Source organism: Abrus precatorius, unplaced genomic scaffold (genome assembly GCF_003935025.1).
Source record: "Abrus precatorius isolate BTA unplaced genomic scaffold, Abrus_2018 Scaffold1, whole genome shotgun sequence".
Lineage (NCBI taxonomy): Eukaryota > Viridiplantae > Streptophyta > Magnoliopsida > Fabales > Fabaceae > Abrus > Abrus precatorius.
Window position 1 is genome coordinate 7,557,360 of NW_020874291.1, and position 7,500 is coordinate 7,564,859.

Genomic DNA, 7,500 nt, shown 5'->3' on the forward strand with positions numbered 1-7,500 from the left:
CCCTTCTGCCCCTTAGCCACACCTTGGTGTCCTACCTCGCGGGTGCCGTCTTCGCCACAACCCTTGGTGCCTGTTCCTTTGTTGCCCACTTAGTGGCCCGGTGTCATCACACGGAGAAACCTTGGTGCCCCTTGCACTCATACGCGAGTGCACCTTGGTGCTAGCCATTCACCATATGGGCATCGCCAAAGTGCACCCTTGGTGCGGCACCAACACCAGACCAGGGCCACCAAGAGGCCCAGCCAAGGGTGTGCCCTCTTGGTGCGTATTTGTGGAGCCCTGGTGTCTGCCGTTCACAAGCGGTTATCAAACACGATAGCCACTACCAACAGTCAAAAGTTGCCATAAGCCTGTGATTTTGGGTGGGGTATCAAGAGGGAGACGGAGCACACAACGAGGTGAGGGCCGAGTCAAAGCGAATGGCAGCCGATGGCTGCTGAAGATTGATCTGCGAGAGTAAGAGAAGTATCATATACGTAATCATTCCCCTTGGGGAAATGTAACGAAAACTTTGCCAAAGACACATTTGGTGTTTATTTTGGTTGAATAGCCTGCAAAATTCAGGTCAAAATTCCGATCTCTAGGTGCCCCTTTTTCCTATTTCCCGGTTTTTCATAAAATCTGCCGATTCCAAAAATTCATTAAAAATTTCATCCCTTGGAGAAAAAAACCTCAAAACTTTGTGGACAGGTGACATATAATACTGTGGGTCCTCTTGTGCGCTGCATCCCTTTGACAACAAAATCACTAGCTCAAACATTCCGATCTGTGCTATCGCGTCCCCGGATTAACAGGACTTTTATTGTTTAAGTCGGCTCTTCAAGAAGAGAAGAAAGACAAGGTATCTATTCTCTCTAACCCCAAGTGTTTTGGCTTTTGCATCTGCAAATTAACCTATCTATAGGGGGGGGCCTGCACCTCACCAACCACGCCCTCAGTAGGGAGATGGGAATTGCGCTTCAAGCGTCTCGTGACAGAACTCAATCCGCCTTACGAGGGTTCACCAGGATCGCGGCGCTCTCTAGCGGGCTCCGCTCCCCCCTCATTGGCGGGTCATGGCACACGGACTCTCCCTCACTGTGTGTGGGCTTCGCGCTTTCTTCCCATGGCACATGTTTGGGGTGTATGTCATTGCGGCAGTACCAATTAATCCAACCGAGAACCAGAATGTTGACACCGACTATCCGGGGCACCGCAGTCTCGGTAGCCCGCGTGCCCTCGCGTGAAATTTCGTGGGCATTTAGCCCGTCTGAGTGGCGTGGCTCTGTAATCTTGCCCATCATACTCGATAGACGCGATGCTAGGGTTCCTATATGGGTTGCACATTTTCCATTCGTCCCTCTCTCGACATTTTGAAGACTGCGCTCACCCGTGACGTTGTTCTGTGTTGAGTAGGCTTTTCGCACGGAGACGTCTCATATCAGGAGAGGGCTTTATAAAACGGTAAACCAGCGTTGGTTTTCCAAACAAGCGTGCACTTTTGCAGTGCAAGTGCAGTGGCATAGCAGACACTGCGGGGCATCATGTTCCTGGAGTGGTCCCTATGGATATGGTTGTTCTTCCAGTTTGTGATGGTTGCATGTTGACGGGTGACACCACAGTGCCCGCGGTCAACACGAGGATTTTAATGAGTGCCACTTGCTCTTGGGCTCAGGTGTCTTGCATGTGATGATAGGGGATGGGCAAGGTGATCCTTAGGCATTATTGAACCTACCCTTGAATGTGTGCTTGGCTGGTGGTTTGCCGCACTCGATCTGAACGACATCCATTAAAATCCCCGACTCTGGGTTATGTGATTGCTTTTGCATGGCATCGTGTAGGCAGTCACATGACTGAGGGAGAAAAAAAATTTTACACTCAAAATTTTAACTCGAAACCAATGATGCGTTTGAAGGTGCTGCTGCCTCTCGATATTTTACAACCTTTGAATGTGTCATTGGCTTTTTTAATTATCAAATTTTCTTGGCCGGTTTGATGTCTCGACGTCAAAATCTGGTGTTTTGAAGGTGCTCGGTCCCTCTCGGTAATGTGCTACTTTTGTCATGCCTAGCGAAGCGGGCAAGGCATCACTCGATGTTTCCATATACTTGCTTGCCTATGGTAATGCAAGGGTGTGGTTCGTTTGGTGGTGCTGAGCCTAGCAAAGTGAGGGCGTGTGAGTTGTAATTGGGATGCTTCTGTTGACTGGCTCTATGCATGTGCATCGAACAGTTGGCGTGTAACCTTTCTCATTCTTTGCCCTGTGCCATTGTATGGCCTTGGTTCTTATTATTGGTTCCTGTGTTGCCTACCCATCAAAAGGCATTTGTGGGTTAGCAAGGCTTGTTTGTACCCAGCCCCCTCTGTGGGGACGTGTGGGAAAATATCAAAACAGTTCATGTGTGTCATGTTAGTTTTGTATTGCTACATCTACTGTGATGCACATGCATGTGTTGTTCTCTTGGATGCAGTGCATGCAATGAGTGTGAGCTTATCTCCGTTATGCCTTAACCACTCGGTTGACGCATGCCTTGGTGCTTGATTTGTTTTTTCGTTAGTTAAAGCAGATCCTGCATCACGGGCAGGAGTCACTGATGGATGCTACCTGGTTGATCCTGCCAGTAGTCATATGCTTGTCCTCAAAGATTAAGCCATGCATGTGTAAGTATGAACTAATTCAGACTGTGAAACTGCGAATGGCTCATTAAATCACGTTATAGTTTGTTTGATGGTATTTACCTACTCGGATAACCGTATGATAATCTAGAGCTAATACGTGCAACAAACCCCGACTTCTGGAAGGGATGCATTTATTAGTAAAGGTCAACGCAGCCTCTGCCTGTTCTTTTTGTTGATGTCATGTACTCGTCGGATCGCACTGCTCTTGTGGGTCCGGCGACGCTCATTCAATATCTATAACTCTCGCTAATGACCAGGACTCTTGATGACGGCTTTTCAAATTCAGGACTAAAGGGATACCTACCATTAGGCTGGTGGAGCGGGTGACGGAGAACTTAGGGTTCGATTCCGGAGAGAGAGCCTGAGAAACGGCTACCAGCACACCAAGGAAGGCAAAGCAGCCAGGCACGCGCGCAAATTACCCAATCCTGACCACGGGAAGGTAGTGGACAAATAAATAACAATACCGGGCTCTCATTGAGTCTGGTAATTGGAATGATACAATCTAAATCCCTTAACCGAGGATCCATTGGAGGGCAAGTCTTGTGCCAGCAGCCGCGTGGAATTCCAGCTCCAATAGCGTATATTTAAGTTGTTGCAGTTAAAAAGCTCGTAGTTGGACCTTGGGTTGGGTCAATCGGTCCGCCTCTGGTGTTGCACCGGTCGGCTCGTCCCTTCTGCCGGCGATGCGCTCCTGGCCTTAACTGGCCGGGTCGTGCCTCCGGCTGCTTACTTTGAAGAATAGATGGCGTCAAAGCAAAGCCTACGCTCTGGATACATTAGCATGGGATAACACCACAGGATTCTGATCCTATTGTGTTGGCCTTTGGCGAGATCGAGAGTAATGATTAACAGGGACAGTCCGGGGGCATCGTAAATTCAGTGACGTCAGACGTCCTGCGAAAGTTCTTGGAACTTTATGCAGAAAGACGACAACTGACGAAGCATGCCAGAATGTTTTCATTAATCAAACGAAAGTTGGGGGTCGAAGACGATCAGGATACCGTATCCCTTAGCTCAACCATAAACGCTGCCGACCAGGATCAGCGATGGTTGCTTTAGGAACTCCGCTGCACCTTATTGAGAAATCACAAAAGTCTTGGGTTCCGGGGGAGTATGTCGCAAGGCTGAAACTTAAAGGAATTGACGGAAGGGCACCACCAGGAGTGGAGCCTGCGGACTTTAAAATTGGATCTCAACACGGGGAAACTTACCAGGTCCAGAAGCATAGTAAAATATGACAGACTTGAGGCTCTTTCTTGATTCTATGGTGTGGTGCATGGCCGTCTTAGTTTGGTGGAGCGATTTGTCTGCGTTAATTCCAGATTCAACGTTAACGAACGAGCACCTCAGCCTGCTAAATAGCTATGATGAGGTAACCCTCCACGGCCAGCTTCTTAGAGGGACCTATGGCCGCTTCTTTAGGCCACGGAATTATCCGCTTGATTCGAAGGTTGGCAATAACAGGTCTGTGTATGCCCTTTAGATGTTCTGGGGCGCCACGCGCGCTACACTTGATGTATTCAACGAGTCTATAGCCTTGCCGACAGGCCCGGGTAATTTTTGAAATTTCATCCGTGATGGGGATAGATCATTGCAATTGTTGGTCTTCAACGAGGAATTCCTAGTAAGTCGCGAGTCACTATCAGCGCTCGCGTTGACTTACGTCCCTGCCCTTTGTACACACCGCCCGCCGTCCTCCTATACCGATTGAATGGTCCGGTGAAGTGTTCGGATCGTGCGACTGATCGCGGAGTGAGGGTCGCTGCTCGCGACGTATGTGAGAAAGTCCACTGAAACCTTATCATTTAGAGGAAGAAGTCTGATACAAGGTTTCCGTAGGTGACAACCTCCCGGAAAGGATCATTGCTATGCCTCACCAAGTTCAACCTGTGAAATTGTTTGCTTACCGCTTGACCGCCGTAGAGTGGTTTTGTGGGTGACAGCGCGTCATCTCAGCCTCTCTTGTCAGTAGGATGTCTTGCCCTGTGCGATTCCTGCTGGCAAACCTCAAACCCCGGCGCATTGTGCGCCAAGGATATTAGTAGAAACATCATTGTGCATGCCCGTGAACCGGGCGGGGACCGGTCCTCCCGCGGTGTTGTCACGAAACTTTATACAAAATGACCTCTCGAGCAACGGAATATCTCGGCTACTTCACGATGAAGAACGTAGCAAATGCCGATATACTTGGTGTGAATTGCAGAATCCCGTGAAACCATCGAGTCTTTGACACACCAGTTCGCCTGAAGCCATTAGGCTGAGGCACGCCTGCCTGGGTGTCACACATTGTTGCCCATACCAACGCCTCACAGGGAAACAACACTGCGCTACGGGCGCCATCTCCACTGATATCTCGACTGTTCCGCCCTCCCACACGAGCCCCCCGACTCATCGCGTCGGCCTGACAAAGTGGAGTCTGTGGGAGGACACAAGAGGAAATCTCTCTCTCTATATCCAACATTGATAATGGTTTTGGATAACCAACAGAACTGTGGTTGATGGCTAGATTATTTTGCTCAGCCTTAACATGAACGAGAATTTGCCCATCAGGTTGTCTGGCTAATCGACTCCACCTGAGGACTCAGGACTAGCGCTCCTGATCTCTGGTGTATCTCTTGGTGCGAAAAACGCACCAGGAGGGCACCATGGTGCATAAAAACGCACCAGGAGGGCACCAGGGTGCATAAAAACGCACCAGGAGGGCACCAGGGTGCATAAAAACGCACCAGGAGGGCACCAGGGTGCGAAAAACGCACCAGGAGGGCACCATGGTGCATAAAAACGCACCAAGTAGGCACCAGGGTGCATAAAAACGCACCAGGAGGGCACCAGGGTGCATAAAAACGCACCAGGAGGGCACCAGGGTGCGAAAAACGCACCAAGAGGGCACCATGGTGCGAAACGCACCAAGAGGCACATGGTGCATAAAAACGCACCAGGAGGGCACCAGGGTGCATAAAAACGCACCAGGAGGGCACCAGGGTGCATAAAAAACGCACCAGGAGGGCACCAGGGTGCGAAAAACGCACCAGGAGGGCACCATGGTGCAAAAAACGCACCAAGTAGGGCACCAGGGTGCATAAAAACGCACCAGGAGGGCACCAGGGTGCATAAAAACGCACCAGGAGGGCACCAGGGTGCATAAAAACGCACCAGGAGGGCACCAGGGTGCGAAAAACGCACCAAGAGGGCACCATGGTGCATAAAAACGCACCAAGAGGGCACCATGGTGCGTAAAAACGCACCAAGAGGGCACCATGGTGCATAAAAACGCACCAAGAGGGCACCAGGGTGCGAAAAACGCACCAGGAGGGCACCATGGTGCATAAAACGCACCAGGAGGGCACCATGGTGCATAAAAACGCACCAGGAGGGCACCATGGTGCATAAAAACGCACCAGGAGGGCACCATGGTGCATAAAAACGCACCAAGTAGGCACCAGGGTGCAGAAAAACGCACCAGGAGGGCACCAGGGTGCGAAAAACGCACCAGGTAGGCACCATGGTGCAGAAAAACGCACCAGGTAGGCACCATGGTGCAGAAAACGCACCAGGAGGGCACCAGGGTGCAGAAAAACGCACCAGGAGGGCACCATGGTGCATAAAAACGCACCAAGTAGGCACCAGGGTGCATAAAAACGCACCAGGAGGGCACCAGGGTGCGAAAAACGCACCAGGTAGGCACCATGGTGCATAAAAACGCACCAGGAGGGCACCATGGTGCATAAAAACGCACCAGGAGGGCACCAGGGTGCGAAAAACGCACCAGGAGGGCACCATGGTGCATAAAAACGCACCAGGAGGGCACCAGGGTGCATAAAAACGCACCAGGAGGGCACCATGGTGCATAAAAACGCACCAGGAGGGCACCAGGTGCAAAAACGACAGGAGGGCATGGTGCATAAAAACGCACCAGGAGGGCACCAGGGTGCATAAAAACGCACCAGGAGGGCACCAGGGTGCATAAAAACGCACCAGGAGGGCACCAGGGTGCGAAAAACGCACCAGGAGGGCACCATGGTGCATAAAAACGCACCAAGTAGGCACCAGGGTGCATAAAAACGCACCAGGAGGGCACCAGGGTGCATAAAAACGCACCAGGAGGGCACCAGGGTGCGAAAAACGCACCAAGAGGGCACCATGGTGCATAAAACGCACCAAGAGGGCACCATGGTGCGAAAAACGCACCAAGAGGGCACCATGGTGCGAAAAACGCACCAAGAGGGCACCATGGTGCATAAAAACGCACCATGAGGGCACCAGGGTGCGAAAAACGCACCAGGAGGGCACCATGGTGCATAAAAACGCACCAGGAGGGCACCATGGTGCATAAAAACGCACCAGGAGGGCACCATGGTGCATAAAAACGCACCAAGTAGGCACCAGGGTGCATAAAAACGCACCAGGAGGGCACCAGGGTGCATAAAAACGCACCAGGAGGGCACCAGGGTGCGAAAAACGCACCAAGTAGGCACCATGGTGCATAAAAACGCACCAGGAGGGCACCAGGGTGCATAAAAACGCACCAGGAGGGCACCAGGGTGCATAAAAACGCACCAGGAGGGCACCAGGGTGCATAAAACGCACCAGGTAGGCACCAGGGTGGGCATGAAGAGGCACCATGATGGGCACCAAGAGGCACCAAGGTGGGCATCAAGGTGCACCATGGTGGGCATCAAGAGGCACCAAGGTGGGCACCAAGAGGCACCAAGGTGCACCATGGTGGGTATCAAGAGGGACCAAGGTGGGCATCAAGAGGCACCAAGGTGTGCATGAAGGTGCACCATGGTGGGCACCAAGAGGCACCATGGTGGGCACCAAGAGGCACCAAGGTGGGTA